Source organism: Bubalus bubalis, chromosome X, assembly GCF_019923935.1.
Source record: "Bubalus bubalis isolate 160015118507 breed Murrah chromosome X, NDDB_SH_1, whole genome shotgun sequence".
Taxonomy (NCBI): Eukaryota; Metazoa; Chordata; class Mammalia; order Artiodactyla; family Bovidae; genus Bubalus; species Bubalus bubalis.
The window spans coordinates 86,098,873-86,121,509 of NC_059181.1; the positions used below are offsets into that span (position 1 = coordinate 86,098,873).

The 22,637-nt window shown below is 41.0% G+C and overlaps 1 protein-coding gene and 1 long non-coding RNA gene across 4 annotated transcripts in view; one reads left to right on the top strand and one right to left on the bottom strand.

Annotated features, from left to right (window-relative positions):
* LOC123331903 overlaps positions 1–21,853 on the bottom strand; it is a 34,198-nt gene extending 12,345 nt beyond the window's left edge. Inside the window, exons 1-4 of one of the 2 annotated variants that reach the window (XR_006548711.2) lie at positions 21,738–21,853; positions 21,087–21,207; positions 20,819–20,943; positions 9,702–9,823 (exon numbers count right to left, since the gene is read on the bottom strand). This is a non-coding gene — a long non-coding RNA (uncharacterized LOC123331903). Of the gene's footprint in view, positions 1–9,701; positions 9,824–20,818; positions 20,944–21,086; positions 21,208–21,737 lie in introns of those variants that run through there. The other variant, XR_006548710.2, reaches the window with a different exon arrangement.
* Positions 1–22,637, top strand: part of COL4A6 (collagen type IV alpha 6 chain) — a 337,270-nt gene that overhangs the window by 85,651 nt on the left and 228,982 nt on the right. The gene's annotated exons all lie outside the window — the stretch shown is intronic.

Sequence of the window (22,637 nt, forward strand, 5' to 3'; positions counted from 1 at the left end):
AAACGTGAAGAGGCAGAACTCCAGGCACCTAAATAAAATAGGAGTTGTAAAATCTTTCTATGAAGCCGATCACTCCCAAGGATTTTAGACTACATGGATGATATAATAAAAAGTAAAGATGAAAAACTGGGCTTCCCTGGTGGCTCCCACCTACCAACCAATGTGGTAAAGCACCCACCTACCAATGCAGGAGACCCAGGTTCAATCCCTAGGTTGGGGAGATCCCCTGGAGAAGGAAACAGCAACTGCACTCCAGTATTCTTACCTTGGAAATCCCATGAACAGAGGAGCCTGGCAGGCTACAGTCCATGGGATTGCAGAAGTCAGACATGACTAAACAACAACAACAAAGATGAAAAACCACCAGTGCAAATCAAATTTAAGGCAAAGTCTGTTAGCTTCAATAAACAAAGCAGTATAGGACCAACACCAGGATTGAAGCAGACAGACCCTAAAACATGGCTGTGATGTCCTGAGAACTGAAGTTGAGAGAGTCCCCACTTTGTCCTTTATTAGTAGTGTGGCCTTAAACAAGCCATTTCCCTATGGAGAAATAGCCCCTCTCTCTTCTCACCTATAGAATATGACAGTTGAGTTAGTTAAGGTCAGCAAACTGCAGCCAAATGTAGTCTGCCACCTGTTTTTTGTAAGTAAAATTTTGTTGGAACACAGCTATGCCTATTCATGTCGTATTGTCTATGGTCTGTTTTGCACACAATGGCACAGTTAAGTAGTTGTGACAGAGACCATATGGCATACAAAGCTGAAGGCATTTACCATTTGACCCTTTGTAAAAAACAAAAAGCTAGCTGACTGCTGGTAGCTGTGTAACATCTCTTCCACCTCTGATATTCTGTGATATCTGTACTGCTAAAGGCTTAATGCATGAGACCATTGGCAGTCACTAAGTTCATCTTGGAAAACTTCCATGAAATTTGGAAAATTTCCAGAGGCCTCATCGTAAATTTGTTACTAATGCAACAACACTTTTTGAAGCATCTTCTGTTTGCCACGGACTCTACTGGTTCTGGGGTGCAATAGGGAGCAAAATCAGACATGATCCTGGCACTCATGGAGTTTACAGTCTATTAGAAGAGACAGTTTTTAACAGAACCTCATCATATCTTTCACTTTGGAAAGTAAAGCCAACTAATTATTCCATAGTAGGTTAATAACTTACTAGGTTTACATGTGGATTTATGAACATCTTCATTCATTCATTCACTTATTAGTTTGCTCATTCATTCATTAATTCAGCACATATTTATAGAGTTCTTACTGTGTGCCAGGTGCTGGACTGGGTTATATACTGAAATGTACTAACGAAAAAGATGGACAAAGTTGCTTATATTCTGTGGACCTTATATTCTGTTGTGGATTATATATAATAAAAAAAATCACTGATATACAGTTTTTAACTGCAGTGAGTGCTTGAGGAACATGATCCTACATCAGCATATAACAAAGGAACATGCTCTAGACTGGAGAGGTCGAGAATGATTTCTGAGGAAGCATTTCAGCTAAAATTTGAAGGATGAGTAAGATTGATAATCTAGTTAGTGCTAGTGGGAACTGTTTCTTTCTGGGTTGTTGGTTTGGGTGCATTTAAATCAGTATTTTTCAAACTAAAGTTTGAATGAAACCCCTTCTGTTTTGTTTTGTTTTTGATCAATTGTATGGATCCTGACCAACATTTGTTTCCTAATGCAATAGAGTGGAAAGGATAAGAGGAGTAGGATGAGTGAAACTTTCATATTGCATTGCTGGAAATAATTATTCTGTGAAACTATGTAAAATGCATTTCTTACTATGAGTCAGTCCAGAAAGTAGGAGTCACTGATCAGAAGGATCTGCTTTGGCTCTTTAAAGTTGCAGTTTATCAGATAACAGCTCTGTTCTTTAGTTTCCTGCCTTTAAAGTCAGAGGGATGTGTTGTTCAGGTCTGTTTCTTTTCATGTCCTTTTTAGAGAAAGCATGACAGTGAGTAAAAGAGCATGAGCCATTATTTACTGAGCTCCTGCTTTGGTGCCAGTCAGTGCTTTGTATAAATTATACCGTTTAATCCTCATAGCTATCCTACGAGATAGGCACAATTCATTATCGCCTTTTCAGATAATGATGCTTGCAGCTCAGAGATGTTAAGTGCCTAGCCCATGGCCACACAGCCAGTAAAATTGTCTTGCCTAAATAGCTAGGAACAAAATGAACACAAATGAGCTTAATTTGGTACTGCCTGAACATTTAACTGATAAGTTAGAAATTAGTCAAATTTGAAATGCTGGTTAAGAACCTCCTAGGTTACTTTTTTAAAAAAGTTTTAATTTTGTACGGGTGTATAGCCGATTAACAATATTGTGGTAGTTTCAGGTGAACAGTGAAGGGACTCAGTCATGCATATATATGTATCCATTCTCTGCCAAACCCCCTCCCATCCAGGCTGCCATATAACGTTGAGCAGAGTTCCATGTACTTTACAGTAAGGTCCTTGCTGGTTATCCCAAATTCCCTAACTATGCCTTCCTCTCCAGCAACCGTAAGTTCAAGAACCTCCTAGGTTTCTATCACCTGTTTGATGATACAAGTTCTGTAGACCTTTCAGTTGAGTCCATCTCTCTCTCTCTCTTCTTCCTAGAAAAAGTGCCTCTTAATTCCTGAGCTGCTTAGATGGAATTTGGACCCATTTAATTCCAACATGGCAAAACTCATTCTTTCCAACTGAAAAGAAAACATCAGAAAAGATGACACTGATGTCACAGCATCAGTCCCCTAGCCCTACACGTCTCAAAAAAAGTCACTAAAGAAGGGAAATTTGGGAACAATAGACTCCTGTAAGATCACAATAAGCAACAACAGAGTGATCAAGTCTCCAGGCTGGGAGATACAAACAAAAGATGCACAGCAAGTGAAACTACAAAAGAAGGCCCATGGGAGGAGACTCTGATGCTATCATTAAGAGATTCCCACTGGTTCCATTTAATTTTCTCAAACAAAATAGATTAGCAGGGGCCTCCTCATATTCTTCCTCCAATAATTTCATTCTTCTTTAACATACAATGAGAATGGAGGGCACAGGGAGAAATCCTTCAGTTACTAAATAGAAGGAAATTAATAGCCTTTTGGGTCAGAGAATTATAATTCTAAAGGCAGATTTTCCTTAGTCAGATAATGAGCTGCAGTTAAAGAGAAGATTGAAATAATGTGAAGATAATTTCACAAGTGCCCCTTTTCAGGACCCTCTGTTTTAAAGTGGCAATCTACAACATGATGTGATGAAAAATTACTTTGGAGTGGGTGTCATAAAAACTTGGTTTGGCCACTGTCTCTAATCCAAGTTTGGATAAACTTTGAAAAGTAACTTCACTTCTGTGAGCCTCAGTTTCCTTGGCCTGTAAAATAGCAATGAAAACAAAACCTAACTCCCCGTGTTGTTGTGAGGATCAGATGACCTTAATGTGTAAGAAATGTGTTTTATAAACCAAACATTTATATAATTATATAAGGTGTGAAGATGATACATCAGGTTCTTAAGAATTTACAATGGCAAGTCCAGAATCTTCAAAAGAGGCTTTGATGAAGCTAATAATGTGGTCCGATCTCAATCTCTCTAGCCTTCTCACTCATTACGCTCTTATAAGAACTCTCTGCTCTATTTACCTGGTTCCATTTACTCCTCTGCTAATTAAACTTGATCTTTCCTGCTTCTGTTACTTGGTTTATATTGTTCTTCCTGACTTTTGCTCCTCCCGTTGCACCTAGCATAAGAAGTGCCTCCTCCAAGAAGGCTTTCTACATCTTCACTGCTACTCCAAGTATGGTGCCCACACAGCAGGATCAGCATTGCTTAGAAGTCTATTAGAAATGCTGATTTATGGGCACCTCCCAGACTCAGTTCAGTTCAGTCGCTCAGTCGTGTCTGACTCTTTGAGACCCCATGGACTGCAGCATGCCAGGCTTCCCTGTCCATCACCAACTTCCAGAGCTTTCTCAAACTCATGTCCATTGAGTCAGTGATGCCATCCAACCATCTCATCCTCTGTCATCCCCTTCTCCTCCTGCCTTCAATCTTTCCCAGCATGAGGGTCTTTTCCAATGAGTCAGTTCTTCACATCAGGTGGCCTAATTATTGGAGTTTCAGCTTCAGCATCAGTCCTTCCAATGAACATTCAGGACTGATTTCCTTTAGGATGGACTGGTTGGATCTCCTTGCAGTCCAAGGGACTCTCAAGAGTCTTCTCTAACACCACAGTTCAAAAGCATCAATTCTTTGGTGCTCAGACTACTGAACCGCCCAGACTACTCAATTGGTTTATGATCAGGCCATTCAAGATGGCTCTTCTCTTGCTCTCTGTACATCCCCTGCTCCACCCTACTCACATGACTGACCTTCCCTCTTAATCATACAGTCTAACCAGTACACACCTACCTACTTGCCTCGGGCCCCACCTAGTGATTGTTCTAACCTTTAGCTCTACCAGGAGAGCTTATCAAAGGTGCAGTGCCCCTCTGCTGGTTTCCCTGGTAATTGATGAGGGAATTCACACAGGGAATTCATCAATTCACACACACACACACACACACACACACCCTCTGGTAGTGAAGACTACTGCCATGTCCTGTCCACTGTCAGTCCCACACAGTGAGGTGTTGCTCCAGGACCTTTCTTCAGATGTGTGAAAATCCCCCATCCATTAAACCACTGATGCCTCTGTCACTGACTCTGGGGCCCTTCTTCGGCCATGGAGCTGGGCAAGTACAGGGCTTGCAGGCCTGTGGAGTGCCCCCCAACAGTCAGCTTCTCCATTTGAACAAACTCCTCACTGCACATCACAGCCTGAGAAATGCTCTCCTACACAGATCCAGCCTTCACTTACTTCTCCCTTCTATGAACTTCTAGAGCACTTGGAGTTGGTTGTCTATTTTCCTTCCCAGTTAAACTATTCTACTTTTAGGCTGTAAGCACTTGGGGTGTAGCTATTTAGTGATTTTGTATTTAAGAATAATTTTTTTTAACCTGCTTTCAATTTCATAGAGATCTCCTGTGTATAGGGCTTCCCTAGTGGCTCAGCCGGAGAAGGCAATGGCACCCCCCTCCAGTACTCTTGCCTGGAAAATCCCATGGGCAGAGGAGCCTGGAAGGCTGCAGTCCACGGGGTCACTGAGGGTCGGACACGACTGAGCGACTTCACTTTCACTTTTCACTTTCATGCATTGGAGAAGGAAATGGCAACCCACTCCAGTGTTCTTGCCTGGAGAATCCCAGGCATGGGGGAGCCTGGTGGGCTGCAGTCTATGGGGTCACACAGAGTCGGACACGACTGAAGTGACTTAGCAGCAGCAGCAGCAGCAGCTCAGCAGTAAAGAATCTGCCTGCAGTGCAGGAGATGCAGGAGACACAAGTTCAGTCCCTGGGTCAGGAAGATCTCCTGGAGGAGGAAATGGCAACCCACTCCAGTATTCTTGCCTGGAGAATCTCATGGACAGAGGAGCCTGGTGGGCTACAGTCCATAGGTTGCAGAGTGGGACACAGCTGAAGTGACTTAGCACGCATGCATGGACACTCCTGTGTACAAGCCATTGTGGGTACAAAAATGAGTAAGATGTAGTACCTACCCTACCCTACCCTGAAGGAGCTCAAGGTCTAGTAAATGGAGGAATTCCTCCCTTCCTTCCTTCCTTCTTTCCATCCCTCAACATTTTCCACACACTACTGTGTTACAGACACTGTGCTAGTTGTGGGAATATAGGATAGTGAAGACAAAGCCTCTGCTTTGGAGTCTAGCAGGATTACAGATGACTGTAAGCAAGTATCTTTTTTAAAAATTTATTTTATTGAAATATAGTTGATTTATAATGTTGCATTAGCTTCAGGTGTACTTCAGAGTGACTGAGTTATATATGAAAGTGAAAGTGAAGTTGCTCAATCATGTCCAACTCTTTGTGACCCCATGGACTGTAGCCCACCAGGCTCCTCCATCCATGGGATTTTCCAGCCAAAAATATTGGAGTGAGTTGCCATTTCCTTCTCCAGGGGATCTTCCTGACTCAGGGATTGAACCTGGGTCTCCTGGAATGCAGGCAGACTCTTTACCATCTGAGCCCCAAGGAAGCCCCGTTATTTGTGTATGTGCACACACATTCTGTTTCATATTCTTTTCCATTATGGTTTATCACAGGATGCTGAATACAGTTCCCTGTCCTATGAAGTAGGGCCCTGTTGTTTATCCATTCTATATATAATAGTTTGCATCTGCTATTCCCAAACTCCCAGTCCATCCCTCCCCCTCCCACCTACCCCTTGGCACCCACAAGTCCATTTGCCACGTAAGCACTTATCTCTAATAAATGTCTCAATGCTCTAATAGTATTGCCTTGGGAGTGGATCTGAGTGATTGATTAACTGATTTGGGAACTGAGGAGGCAGGAAAGGCTTCAGGTAGAAATTTGGGTTAAATTTGGAAGTTGACTTTGAACCCCCAGGTAGACTGAAGTTTCCCACACAGAGGGAACAGCATGAACACACTTGCACACATGCATGCACGTGTGTACACACACACACACACACACACACACACACACAACATGATATATTTAGAGAAGAGCAAACGGTCAGGTGTGCCTACATCATGTGGGCTCATGTGTGCATGCTGGGGTGGATGAGGGCAGAGGAGGCTGAATAGCTGGAAATAAGGCTCAAAATTAGGCTGGAACTCACAATACTGAAGGTCCTATATAACATGTGTAACACTGAGAAACTTGTGGGTTTTTTTTTTTTCTTTCATTTTGCAATGGGGAGTTCTTAGTGATTTTCAGATATTATCATCTCATAGCAAGTACTCAATAAAACTTCCTTGAATTGATTGTGGAAGGAGAGAGAGGAGTCTCTTTAAGGGTTAGGCAAAATGACCTTTTATTTGCTCTGGATTCTGCAGTCTTGATTAGGATTGTCAAGAGACTGCCATGGTGGGGAAGGAAAGTATGCCTGACTGAAGAGAGCTTCCAATCAGAACAGTCAAGTTAAAGCACAATTTAAAGGCTCAGAACAAATTGATCTGTATAAAATGTGGGTTATTATGTCATTGAAACCCATACAGAATATCTGATGTGAAGAGCACTTGAAGGCCCTCTTTTTACATATGCTTTTCCATTATAGGTTCTTACAAGATATTAAATATAGTTTCCTGTCCTTTAGAGTAGGACCTTGTTGTTTACCTATTTTATATATAGTCATTGGTATCTGTTAACCCCAAACCCCCAATTTATTTCTCCCGTCTTCCCTTTTCCCTTTGGTAATTACAAACAAATTTGTTTTCTATGTCTGTGAGTCTGTTTCTGTTTTGTAAATAAGTTCATTTGTATGATTTTTTTAGATTTCACATATAAGCAATATCAAATGATGTTTGTCTTTATCTGACTTACTTCACTTAGTATGATAGCCTCTACGTCCATCCATGTTGCTGCAAATGGCATTATGTTGTTCTTTTTTGTAGTTGAGTACTATTCCATTGCTCTCAGTCACTGCAGTGATGCCAACATAGGCGGGATGTTTTTCAAAAGCAGGGAAGATGTTGTAGAGGACATTTCAGCATTAGATTGGCTCCCTTGGTGAACCCTGAGATGCTCTCGAAGAAGCCTGATTCTCCAAGGAGTCATTGTAAAATCACTGGACTAAGTGACATTTACTGTCTAGTTTATTCCCATGTTCACGCATCAGTGTCTTAACATCTATAGATTTTACCCATTTGTTGAAGTTCTACAGTCTTGTAATCTGCTTCTCTTTAAATTTTTTTTTTCTTAAACTTCTATGTAAGGAGCTCTGTGCCTCCTAGTAAATTGTATTTCTCAGGTTTCCAAAGGGGGGCTTTAGCCAAATGACCTGTGGCCACTCCATGCAGGCAGGAAAAAGAGTTAGAATTATGTAATACGTGTTCGTTCTTTCTCTCTCTCTCTCTCTCTCCCCTCCCTCTCTTCCTCCCCCACCCTCCCCTTCTCTCTCTCTCGCTCTCTCTCACACACACAACTAGTTTGATGAACTTGAAATACAGAGATGCCAAATGACTTGTCCAAGATCACATGGCTCCTTATGTTAGATCAAAGAATGGAACCAGAAAAACATATACTTCATTATTAATGGTTTGGCTTGAATTGCTGAAGAGATAGTAAGCCCTTCTCTAATATCCTCCACCAAATATTTTATTTTACTAATTTATTGAGAAGTGTGTGTTAGCAAGGTAAATCTATGGTTTCACAATATAAAACAGTATCTCATGGTATTTCTGACTGCATCTATCTCAAATCAGTGAAGTTTTACTTGCCTCTGAAGCTGCTGTGATCTTAACACATGAGACTTAAGCTGACTATGGGCATGCCTGTTGCTCCTAGGAGCTCTCCTGTGAAAGATTCTTGGGTGTTCTTTATGCATGCTCTCCAGGTTTTATGACTTGGAAGTTCCTCCAGCTTCCTTTAAAATCCCTTGGCTACAATCAAGTGCTGTCCTAGGAATGACTTAGTGCACTGGGCCTCGGAGAGAGGGCTTCCTCTCTTGGATGGCTGAGTAGCTCCTTTAATCTATTTATTGCAAGTGTTCATTGCTCTGGGGCTCTGGGATTCTTCAGGATGAAAGCCCTCTATAAATATTTGTTATTGTTATGATAACCAGTATGGCTTCCTGAGTGAGATAAATTTGTCTTCTGGCTTCTGCTTCTCATAGCTTCCTTCCCTATCCTTTTATTTCTCTCTCCAGATAATATTTTGTATTAGAGAATCAATCTATTTGTGCAGTTAATTAAACTGAATGCAGTGTGATAGACATTAGCAACTTTTCAGGTTGTGACTGCTAAGGGATAAAGGCATTGAAGCTCAGCGTTCGTACCATAAATATATTATTTTCATCAACCAGAGGGGAAAATATCCTCAAAAATGGAATTAAAAGTGACAGCAGAAAAATGATTAAATACTGCATGTAGAGGTCATGGGGACTGGTTTCCACAGAATTAAAAATAATAAAGCAATGTTTGAAAATCCCAGAGACTTGTCCTGATAACCCTGACTTTTCCGGTTCCTATAGAATGAGAGTCAGATCATTTACCAGGAACACAAGACCTCCCTGATCTGGCCCCAGACTAGTTTTCCAGACTCATCCATTCCTTCTCTCTCCCATAAATCATTCTCATCCCTCCTTGCTTATAAAGTCCTCCTCCTTCTTTAATCACAACTCACTGGTCCTTCCAGAGTTCAGGTGACAACTCCAATTTGAAACTGCCCTGACTATATTTACCCCCAAACATCTGTTTCCTTTTCTGAAATCTTATATACCTGCCTGCATTCTCATTTGGCATGTCATCCTTCAGGGCAGTAAATTCAAATAGTCTTCTCATGTGAGTCATTCTTATCTCCCAAATATTAGTAGTTTGCAAGCTCCTGAGAGACAGAGCCTAGTACTGCCTTAAGTGATGTATCATTGTGTTCCCAACAGCACCATATGCAGAGGAGATAGTAAATGTTGAGAACTTCATGTTGAGGAGAGTTGTAGTTAAGCAGAGTAGAAAAATGAGACTCACAATTGGCAGGAATGAAAGGATATAGGGACACAAGCAGTTGAAATGAAAATGGGATAGATCTCTAGAATTTGGGATTATTTAACAGTTGGGTAGGGGTATTTTATGGTAGCCAACACACAGGCCAAAACATCTGGTTGCCTCCAAATATGATTGGCCCAGCTGGTTAGGGTGCTCAGAAATACTTTGCTCTTGAAGTTTAATGGATTTTGTCCAGCTGTGTCGAGTATTCTAGCAGCTGCTCAGAATATAGCACTTCTGGATCACATCTGTTGATGACACAAGGAAGATATGAACATGGGGATTCTTTTATTTCCTTAACTCCAAATATGCAGGTAGTGTTTCCCTGAAACTTGTACTTCCTAGAGGCAAATGATGACAGCCTCTGTCATTAATTTTCCTGAACACGTGTGCATTTGAAATAAATAGTATACATTGGCTCACTCATACCTACTCCCCACCATCTTGCATTCCATATTGATAGACTGCTCCCACTTCAAGCTATGAACTTGTATTGAGTTCTGAAACAGAACAGGCACTTAGTAGGCACTTAATAATTTTTTCCAGGTTTGGCTGATTTAATTAGAGATCTGCTAACTGGCTCAGATGGTAAAGAATCTGTTGGAATGACATGTGAGGGCCAAAACCAGCATGGAGTGAAATCAGTCTATCAGGTCTTTATTGAGAAGTCACCCAGCTCCAGGCTACAGACTGTGAAACAGCCAGTAGAGGAGCCTTTTGGATCTTGTATAATCTAGTTCCCAGGGTGTACAATGATAAAACTACCAGATGTCTTCCAGCTCCAACATGCCTTTTACTCTTGTCCCAGTCCTGTGTATTTTCAAACTCTCTGCCCATCATTGTAAGCATTCACTGAATGAATTATTGAGACTTGTCTGTTTGTATAGATGTACATTTAGAAGATAATACTAAAAAGCATGATACAACTGAAAAGGAATAAAGGACAGTCTAGTATGAGGTGATGTGGACAAAAGTATTTAGACTTCAAAACCCTTCTTTTAAGAGGGAGGGGATTCGATATGCTTATGGCTGATTCACATTGTTGTATGGCAGAAACCAACACAACATGGTAAAGCAATTTTCTTCCAATTAAAAATAAATTTAAAAGAAAACTTTTTTTTCCTATAGGAATTAAAAAGACTTTTCTATACTTTGTTATTATATCATGAAGACAGTATGTTCATGTTTGCAGGCATTTTTGAGTTTTTTCAGACAAAAAACTGCTACTTCTGCTCTTAGTATTTTAATAGATAAGTATTGCAGATGAAGAATTCCAGGGAAATGAAGAATGACGGTTACACCCCTGAACTGACTGTCTGCACTGATGACATGTTGCCAGCTTCTTTACACTTATCTCGTTTAATCAGGCTGTTTTTCTTGGAGAGCTCTTCAGCCAGGTGATAGGAGCTTGGGTTTCATGGTTGTTGTTTATGAAAAGGGTTAATATTCCTATACTTTGGTATTTCCTGCCTTTTTCTGATACTTCTGAATGTTTTATAAAAGTTTAAGTCTGGGTGCTGAGGCACAACTCCATAGATCAATATTGCATGTTTTAAATCTGATTCACTATAAAGTGAGTTATTTTGTAGTTCAAACATACCTGTTTTTTAAGATCCCAGCTACTTGGGCTAGCCCCATAACTTCCTAGCTTGCTTTGTAAGACTTTTCAGTGTGTGTTAATGCAAATTTCAACTCTTAAGGATAGATTCTTATATTGCTTGCACATATCCCCCGCCGTATGGTTTAGATATAGGCTATGGAGCAGGATTGCCTAGATTTCAATCCTAGTCATGTCATTTAATAGGTACTGACTTTTTAAAAGCTTTTATTTTATGGAAGTATAGTTTATTTGTTGTTGTTTAGTCACTAAGTCATGTTGGACTCTTTTGTGACCCTATGGACTGTATCCTGCCAGGTTCCTCTGCCCATGGGATTTCCCTGTCAAGAATACTGGAGCAAGTTGTTATTTCCTTCACCAGGAGATCTTCTCAACCCAGGGATTGAACCTGCATCTCCTATATTTGCAGGCAGATTCTGGTGGCTCAGTGGTAAAGAACATACCTGCCAATGCAGGAGACGTGAGTTTGATCCCTGGGTCAGGAAGATCCCCTGGTGAAGGAAATGGCAACTCGCTCCAGTATTCTTGCTGGTATCCTATGGGCAGAAGAGCCCGGCAGGCTACAGTCTATAGGGCTGCAAAGAGTTGGACACAACTTAGCGACTAAGCATACACACATATAGTTGATTTACAATGTGGTGTTAATTTCTGCTATATAACAAAGTGATTGTTATACATACATACATTCTTTTCACATTCTTTTCCATTATGGTTTATCACAGGATATTGAATATAGTTCCCTGTGCTATATACTATAGGACCTTATTGTTTATTCATTCTATATTGTTTATTCATTCATTCTATATATGATAGGTAGTTAGGTAGTTAGAACAGGAGAAAGGAGTCCAGAATGGCGGTGGCTAAAAGACAAGGAAGGGAAAAGCCTGCAAAAATAGAACAAAGGAAGGTCTGAGGACCGGAGTGAGGACCTCTGGTAGAAAAAACAGCACTCCTGGCTATCCCAATTTATATAGGGCAGGCACACAGGGAGGAAAAAACATATAAAAAGAGGAGCCAAAGGGCCACGGCTCTCTTCTCTTCGTGTCTTTTGAGTCAGCATGCTCTCATGCCTCAAAGATGTATTTTCCTTTTATTTTCTAAATAAAACTGAGCTCTAACACGAAGCTGTAACACTGATCTGTCCAAGAACTATAACATGGTCTGTCCAGACCTGGGACACGTTCTGAGGGCTTTAACGTCTGTCGCTTCAAATTTTTGTTGTGACAAGACAGAACCAAGGAATTACACACTCCCCTGGCAATAGTTTGCAAAATCTGCTAACCCCAAACTCCCAACCCAACCCTCCCCTATAATAGCTATTGACTTTAAGCTAGTCTTGCAACTTCTCTTTGTCTTCATTTCCATCTCTGAAAATGGGTTATTCATAGTATCTACCTCAGGGTGTTCTGGTGAGAATTAAATGATTTCAACAGTAAAGCATTTGAACAGGGCCAGTCCCAGAGTTAATATTATTATTTGCCTCTGAAACTGTGTATTTGCTCTTTCCTGTCTCCATAACTTTCTTTCCTATGTGATATTCATGGCTGACTATTTACAGCATACAGATGTTCATTCTAATGTCATCCCTGATGGATACCTCCCCTGTCCACCTACTGTATGCTAGGTCCCTCCCTGCCATGCACTATTATATCACCATGTGATTCCCTTAACTGTCTATATCCACTCTCTGAAACCATTTGGTTTCCACGTTTACATATTATCTGAATATTCTCACTAGAACATAAGTTCCATGAGGCCAGGGTCCTTGTCTGCCCTGTTCACCACTGTATCTGTCTGGTAGTGCATAGCACATTCAGTTCAGTTCAGTTGCTCAGTCATGTCTGACTCTTTGTGACCCCATGGACTGCAGCACTCCAGGCCTCCCTGTCCATCATCAACCCCTGGAATTTACTCAAACTCATGTCCATTGAGTCAGTGATGCCATCCAGCCATCTCATCCTCTGTCATCCCGTTCTCCTCCTGCCTTCAATCTTTCCCAGCATCAGGATCTTTTCAAATGAGTCAGTTCTTTGCATCAGGTGGCATAGCACAAGGCAGAGTTCAATTAATATGTGTTGAATGAATAAAGAAATACAGTTACTCTATTTTCAAGCAACCTTTTCTGTCAAAGAACCTTTATGTGCTTCAAAGTAAAAGAAATAGTAGCAATATACACTTTGGATCCTAAAATACTTAAGTGTTTTGCACATTTTCAATGGTTTAGGTGGGAATAGAAGAGAATGTCATTATCACTGGCTTGGAAAATCAAAGCATATGATTTTTGCAATGCCAGTGTCTCCTACAGGGGTCTTTGCCAAATGAGTACCTGATAACGTTGGTCACTGCCTCCTGCTCCCCTCTCTGGACAGATCTTGACATCTCTATGGGTATGACCTTGCCATTTTTATTATAGTATCTCAAGAGCATTTAGCACATGATTTGCACACAGCAGGTGCTCAATAATTATCCACTATATGAATGAACTTACTCTTTTTTTATCATCAAAACTCTATGTCAATGAGATGTGGAAAGAAAAGAGACCACTTGCATAGCAATTTCAAGAGTTAGGGCTTATACTTGTGGGTTTGAGAAGTGCATACACTAACAACAGCCAAACTCTTAATACAGATTTTCTAACTCAGGCCCTTGGAGACTTCTCAAAGAGACCATTGTTTGGTTATTTTAAGGTGGGCTCCCTCTCAAACTTTCAGGTTTCCATAGAGATGGCATGTTTTTCTTCCTGAATGATATTTGCTTGTAACCTCAGAAGCCTGGTCAGCAAATTAGCACAGGTGATTTAAGAGTGAAGAGGGGTGGCTATGGCAGCTTCGAGGTCTTGCTACCCTACAAAGGTCTAGTTTGTTAAATGAAGTGAGGAAAGAGAAGCTAAAGATCATCCTTAAAAAAAAAAAAAAACAGGCTACTGATGGAAAGTCTTTCTTTTCCTCTCTGATGAATAAGGATGTGTTAATATGAGGAAAGAAGGAAGGGTTCCAGGTTGCAAGGTTCAAAAGTCAGGACTGGCTGATTCATGTTGATGTTTGGCAGAAACCAACACAATACTGTAAGGCAATTACCCTTCAATTAAAAATATACAAATTTAAATATTTTTAAAATATCAGAGCTGCAATGTTCTTGTAATAGTTGCCATAGAATAACATTTGTGGGGACAAAATGTGTGTTCAGAAGTTGTTATGGTCAGTGTTCTACAATAAAGCACTTATATGGTAGAAGTGAACTGAGTAGCATGGAATTGTTTAATGGTGTTTGTTAGTTTCAGTTTATCTGAGTATATGCTTCTTGAGGGAGGAGACCCTATCTTAACATTCCTTTTGAATCCTGTATAGCACGTTGCCCTGTCTCATCTGAGAAAATGGGGTTTCTCTCATTTTCCCACTCTCTTGTATTAATGTTTCTAAATCACCTCTCTGATAGCATTGCTTTTTTCCTTGCCAGTCAAACCCTTAAGCCTGACACTAAAACCCTTTCAAGATCTATCTTTTAGTTTGCTTTCCCACCCATTCGAAAATATACCCTAATCTCAGACATCCTGGAGTACTTATCTTGCATTTCCTGGTTATTCCCTGTGCTTTTTTGGTTCAATCTTTCCCACCAACCCTTCCCCCACCAAATGTTTGCTTATGCTGTTCCTTCCCTCTGGAATGCCTCTCCCTCACCCTAGAATCTCTAGCTAATGAAATTCTTCCCATCCTTTAAAGCCCATTGAAAGGCCACCTCGGTGGGAAGTGATCTCTTGGTGTTGTGAATTCCATTAGCCTTTTATCCTAATCTTCTTTTCATCCTCCTAAGGCTCAACACAAAGCCTCCATACAGGTATTCAAATATTTGGAGACTCATAAATGAACTATAGGTTGATTCACATGTATCGCAGGGCCAGAGAGGCAGAAATGACCACCATCTAGCAAGGCTGGCCAGGAGGTATTCTATATACTAAAGCCTGTTTTCATTGCCTTCCTTAATAAAAAGAGAAGATGAATTGGGGGTTGTTTGGGAAGTGATAATCAGGCAAAGAGAAGAAGGCTTACTTGATTACAACTGAGAAGGAACTTCTCAGGAGACCTGACTTGTCGCTGCCCTGAGGAGTACAACATAAGCCTTAGAGGGAAGGGCATTGGGATCTAGAAACACTGAGGACTGTGGCCTTGTCTGGTCTTTTTTACTTCTTGCCACCACTATGCTGTGCAGCTCAACAAGCCTGTCAGAAAACTCATCACCTCTTCAATCAGTGGCCATCACTCTGATGCCAAGGAAACTATAGGATTCCACAGGGAAGTAATAGATAAGAGGAAAGCAAACCATACGTATTCCCTTCATTAAGACATTCTCACAAGGAACTCAAGTTCTAGCAAATCACATAAAATGAGAGACAAAAATTGCCTTGTTTAGAAGCAGTATGGTGGAGTGTGATGCCAACAGCAGAGATTAGTAAGCATATATATATATATATATATATATATATATTCCTTAGGGACCATGGCATGGTGGCCCAAAGCACTTCCCATAAGTTTGATGCTTATGCTTTAAATGCAGACCTGCTCTGTAACCTCATCCATAATGTAACTGTGTTTGTATTTAAAACAATGATTATAGTCAAAGTTACCTCTCCAAAGAGGGTACCGAGTTTATGCTGCTGGGACTTTCAGGGACTACCTGGCATACCACTGAACATTCCAGACTATTCTCAACCCAGATTGGAATAGTGAGGATTCAGTGAGATAATATATAGAAAGCATGTAGCCCAATGCCAGACAGATAGTAAGTGCTCTACATATGGGACCTGTTCATAGTTAATTCCTCTAGGAATATGGTTTTTTGGCCATTAGGAGATTACCATCTTCCTCAAAGGTTTGTCATGAGGATTCTGTGAGGCATGGATACAAAGCAAATTGACTCCTTGATTCCTGGCCAAGTAAAAGTTCACTTTTTAGAGTAGCACTTTATTATTCACATCTTCCAGAGTAAAATGTTGAATTGCATTCACATTAACACATTTTAGAATTTGTCTCTTATGGGTGAAGTGTGTCTCTCCCTTTCTATCCTGAGATAGAGGAAAGAAGACAGGAGCGACAGCCACATAAGAAGCATGCATGCATGTATGCAGGCAGACATGCACATGTGCACACATGCTCACATGCATTCCATGACAGCTTTATAAATACTCCTCCTAATGCCTGTGCTCACCTAAGTGCAAAGCAAGGACCACAGGCCAGAGGGTTCTGACCATGATTCCTATGTACCAAAAACCATTCCACCTTGATCAAGGAAGAAGAGGTCTTATAATATGATGGCAATTATCCAGGCAATTTGCAAAGCATATTTTACCTGCCACGTGCTCTCTGGCAGAAATGATCTCTGATTACAAGCCTTGTGCAATAAATATATAGATATCTTGTTTTACTCTCTTGCTTCTGTGTGTGTGTGTGTGTGTGTGCGTGCTCAGTCACTCAGTAGTGTCTGACTCTTTGCAGCCCTATGGACTGCATAGCTTACAGGATCTTAGTTCCCAGATTAGGGATCGAACCTGGGCCCTCAGCAGTGAAAGCACCAAGTGGTAAGCACTGGACCACTGGGGAATTCCTGAATACTGCTTATTTTTATGTTTAAACCTCAAATTTAAAAAATTAAATTATACTTGTTACAAAATATTTTTAAATCAAAAAATGCAGATAAATATATATATATATATATAAAAGACCATCCCTCTCCCCACCAAATAGCTGCTGTTAACATTTTTTGTTTGTTTTTGGCCACGCTCCATGGCACACGGGTTCTTAATTTGTCAACCATTGCTGGAACCCAGGCCGCCTGCCTTGGAAGGGCACAGTCATAGCCACTGGACGATCCCCTGCCACTGTTGACATCTCTAACAGTAGTTATTATATTTTTTGAGTACAAAGATTCATTTAATTTCACCTTTGTAACAAATAATAAGCTGTCAATAGGGCACAGTTCTTTAGGGGATGACAGTCATGTGACTGGAAGCAACGTCAAGGTGCTAGAATGTGCACCTGAGAACTTAGGAGTGCCCTGAGGTTCACCTTGGCTGCAGCAGAACTCCTTGTGGAAGAAATGGAAAACTAAGTGTCAGAACAGAAGCCATTTCAGAGGGATTGACAGTCCCTGCTAAGGCTCTGTAATGTAAGCAAAACTTTCCCAGCTCATTGCTGGTGAAAACCTTGAGGTCTCGCTCGTGAAAAGCGGGGTTTGTTTTGACAGTCACCTGCAGGTGCTCTTCGCCTTCTCATTGCCCCCAGAGTAGAAAAAAAGTCAATATTGAGTACCAAGGTCCTTTGAACATCACTTATTTTCAGAAACCACTCCTTCAAAAAAATCTATTATAGGTGCTTTTGGGGAGAGTGGGATGTGTGGCAGAAAGATGGGAAGCTCAGTGTTCAGCAAGATTTAGTTGTTACTATAGAACAATGAGTGATTTAAATCTTTCTTGAAGCTGTAGCACTTTAAAGACACTGTCACCACCCATAAGCATGTCAGGGCAATATATTTATATGTAAAGATTTCTTGAGACATTTTAATTGTTTTTCATTCTTTCCACCTACACCTACAGCTCTGATTCTCAGAAACACTCTGAACATGGGAGAACTGAGGAGAAGGGGGTTTGCTCCAAATTTTGGGGGCCTGAGAATTTGCATTTTCCATAAGTTTTTAGGTGATGCTGATGTTGCTGGTTTAAGGTCCAGATTCTGAGAACCACTGCCCTACTAGAAATATATAGGAATGATCCTATCCCAAAATACTTAGGGAGAAAATGAAACTGCAAATTCTCCAAAATACTACTCTTGATTTAGGTGATTGTTAAATGTTATTATATTTATTTTTCTGGCCTTGCCATGTGGCATATGGGATCTTAGTTCCCCAACCAGGGATCAAACCTGGGCCCTGGCATTGGAAGCATGGAATCCTAACCACTGGACCACAAGGGAAGTCCCTAGGTGATGTTTTAGAAAAATTATTGGCCTTAGCTACCACCACACTTCACCAGTTCTTACATATTGCAGATTTTATTTTTCAGATCCATGACAGTATTTGTGTTGCAGAGTTCCTTTTTATCTACCTCTGTACCTTCTAATCAACAGAATTGCTCTGATATTTATGTTTCTGAAAAAATAGAGTCTTCCAGCACTTTCAGGAGATATCTGGGTTATTTGTCTTTGGGAGAGAGGATTTCTGGCCCTGCCAATTATTAACTGTAGATCTTTGAGCGTTATCTAACATCTCTGAACTTCAGTATAGGTGGAGCAGTGATAAAGAATCTGCCTGCCAATGCAGGAGATGCAGGAGATGTGTGTTTGGTCCCTGGGTCAGGAAGATCCCCTGGGATAGGAAATGGCAACCCACTCCGGTATTCTTGCCTGGAAAATTCCATGGACAGAGGAGCCTGGCAGGCTACAGTCCCTGGGGTCGCAAAGAGTCAGACACGACTGAGTGACTGAGCATGCATGCATGCATCCACGTCTGTAGAAAGGAAAAAACCCCAAACAGAAAAACACCTGGTTTGCCCAAGGGAGTGTGAGCATTAGACAAGATAAAGCATGCATGAAAGGCCTAGCATGGGGCCAATAAATATTAGGCCTCCATCTCCCATTTATTATCTACATTATTACTTCAAGTGATGCTCTACCACTGTTTCCAGTACTGATTGCTTTGTAATAGATTATAGTATCTGACGGAGCCTGGGCACCATCTCACAGATATCTTAGCAATCCCTATAGTTCTAAGGCATTTTGTGTCAGGGCCAAGTGGGAACAGGTTTAATAATAATAGTTAGAGTTTATTGGTGCCCACTGCTAGGACAGCTGAGAATGATCTCATCTAATCCTAACAACAACCCTATAATGAAGGTATTATTATTATCATCATTATTTTTCAGATGAGGAAATGGAGACTCAGAGAGGTTAGGTAACTCGCCTGAGGTCACACAGATGCTAGTGAAGGCAGAGCCAAGATTTAAACTGAGGGCTGTCATTCAATAAAAAAGAAAATAGAGAAAAGTAAACCCAGGGCTGTCTTCTCTCCAGAGTGTGAACCTCTAGCCACTACCTCTTAACCTTAGAATTACAAGCTGTCCCTGTTTAGAAGAGATTAGACATCATAGTCTGGTCCTCCTACAGTAGAGATGAAAGAATGGAGGTACAGGAAGGGCAGTGACATGCTCCAGCTCACTAATGGCAGATCCAAGAGCTCAACTTGAATTGAACTCAGCTTCTGTAGCTTTTACAGCAGTGTAGTTTTGCTTTCATACACATGAAAGTTTTCATTCCCAGTTCAATCATTGGACAAACAATGGTTCTGCTGAATTAGGAGGGGAGGTTAGATATTCCCATGTTTAACAACAACCGGCTCTCTATGGAAAGAGGAGAAAGCCCTATTTCGTAGCATTTGCCAATTTCCACAATATAAATACTCCCACCAAAGCTGATTTCAAGTTCTCAGCGTGATGTCACTAAATGCAGAGTTCAGAAGAGATGCATACAATCCAGAATCTTGAGTTGGCTCTTGCATGCCACTGCCTCCCTCTTTGTAGAGGATGACAAACCAAACCCTGGGTATTGTTCCAAGGTAAGATTCCAATAGTCAAGAAAAAAAAGTGAATGTTTCTTATATGCCAGGATTCTAAAATTCAATATAATTGGTATTCTGGCCAACTCTTCTTTTAGAGTTTAGGACTGGCTCTATTAGTGATATTGAGTCCCTGCCAAAGGGCGTCTTGGGATTTATTTATAGAATCTTTTTCCCCCAAAAGGGTACAGGAATATATTGTGTCATGCTCTATCTTTAGACATGCAAATCCCTTTTCTCAAATGACATCTTAGAGGACAAATTAAGACACTCCTAAGTTGTTTGTTTGTTTTCATTTTGGGGAAAAAAACTCTATGATAGCCAAAAACTCTTTGAATTTTAGAAAATAGCCTAAGGAATACGTGTTTATTTTTAGGAAATTTAGAAAATACAAGCAAACAAAAGAAAATATGTTTAAAACTCCTCTGTTCTTCCAAGAGCCAGAGATAAACATGGCTAACATTTGAGTGTGCCTACTGCTAATATTTTTCTCTTATATGCAGATAGATTTTTTTTAAATGGCTGTACTGCAAAAGAAATCCATTTACAAAATGAAAAGATATCACAGATTATCATCCTCCAGGTACGGGTCCTGCCACTCTATTTGTATTCACGGAAATGGTATGTTAGCTATATTTATGCTGATGTTCTACACACATTTGAAGATAATATTACTAATGGGGATTGTTATCTGTGAGCACAGATGGGGCTCAAAAGACCAGGGTGACAACATCAGCCCTTTCCAGTCCGTGGACCACTGTACACACAAAGACTGTTTTTGAGTCACAATTGCAGCTGTGCTGATAGTGTGGTTGATTGGGACTCTGCCTCTGAGACCTGAGGTCATCCTGGAACTCAGAAAACAACCCCCTCCAGCACTCCCTTATTGCCTTAGCCAGCCCAGCCTGCCTGCTGTTTGTTTCCTGCTGCCCGCAGCTCGGCCCCATTGTTTGAAGTGGGGCTTTAGAGCTGCTTTAATGGGTTTTCTTCTGCTGTCCCTGCTTGGGGTTGCCTCACTGCAACTCACCATACAACAATCTGATCTGGCATCCTGGGGCCATCCTTCACACATGTCCAGCACAGTGGGGCACTGTTAGAAATGGAATTTGTTCATTCCCTCTGCTTCAGCCTTGATTTTCGGGAGACAATACCCTAGAAAAATTTACCAGCCATTGTAACAATGCAAGATCACTGACTCTAGGAAATGAATATTTCTTTCTGCAATAGATTCTCATTATTAAGTTTGGGACTGGTAGCCAGTTAGAGTTGCCAAAAGGTAAGGGAACGTAACTGACCTCTCTGGAATCTTGGCTTTCAGCTCTCCGTCTCAAATGTGGATTTCCTTGACAGATTCTTTTCTACTATGTTTCCCAAGTTTGGTTCCCTACCCGAAGGCCACAGTTGAAAGATGGATAACTGCAAAATGTTTGGAAAAATGTAACTCGTGACGAGGAGTTGCTTAAAGTTGTAGTAAATTGCATGTATAGACATAGGTGATATTCGGTGGATTTATGCTGACATTTTTGTTCTAATGCATCATTATTGATGAGGGTAGACTGTTTGGCTCCCTTCAGAGAGAAGAAACCTTTTTAGCTAGGAAAACAATGTGACCAGACAGAACCCAGGCCTCTGGACAGTACATGAAAGACCAAGTACTTTTTTAGTTTCAGAAGAGTGAAGAGTAGCAGCTGGGTGACCTTAGGAAAATCACTTCACCTATCTGTGCCTCAGTTTCCTCCTCAGTAAAAGGCAATGACTAATAGATACCTCATAGGGATGTCACAAGGATTAAATCAGACAGAGCACATGAAGAGCTTTACACACAATGCCTGGCACAAAGTATCAGTAAATGCCCACTCAATGTTGACTGTTTTCTCTAAAGGGAAGCCAGTGTCCTCATAGCCCTAGTTGTAAGGTAGCGATCCCAAGGCAGGAAGCCAACTGACCTTCCAGTTAGACGTTAGTTCCATGGAAGGTGGGAGGAGGGGGAGCTTCCCCTTTCCCCTTATTATGTTGCTTTGAATTCTTGTGAATCACAACATTTAGACCTGTAGTTCTCAACCTCGGCTGCACATTGGAATGACCTGCAGGCTTTAAAAAAATACAAATGTCTGGGCCCCACCTCCAGAAATATTGACTTCATATGTCTGTGGTGGCACCTGGGGAATGGGAAATTTCACAGCTCCCCAAGTGGTTCTAATGTGTGTTGACGTGAGAACCACTTGGTTTTAGGCACATGCTGCACATCTGTGATAAAGATGATGAAAATCAGCATCAAGCCATGGAAGGGGCAGAGTGCCACTACAGCCACTGCTGCGCTGCAGCCTTGAGCCTGTATCCTCCCCAATCTTTTGACTCAGGGCAATAATCACCAATCCACAAAATTTGCATTGGCTCCACCTGTATTTACCTGATATCATCCCCTCTCTTCCTTTAATGTGCCCAATGTGCATAAGGGAGGATTCAAAAAGCTCACACCTGGCCTTGTGTTTAAGTTGAGTAAAGGGATGACGGTAGTCTAAGAGTTAATCTCGTTAAAGCTGATCTCCTATGCTTGGGCTGTTAGCTATTGCTCAGCATCTATTAATTTAGGCTTCAACATGTATCTGCCTTGTCCACAGTTTCAGGTGGTGCTATAACTCATGCCCTTCTGTCGGTTCCAGAAAATGACTGCATGTGTTTTATTTAGATAAACTGTAATTATGCCAACTTGCAAGTCTTTTGGTAATTTTGGCCCATTTGTGGATGATAAGTAGTAAAATCCACTCTTCCTTATTACATGCTAAAAATCATCTGAAAACAGATTTGTTTGGTTAATGAAGTCTTATGGGATGGGGGAGACAAGG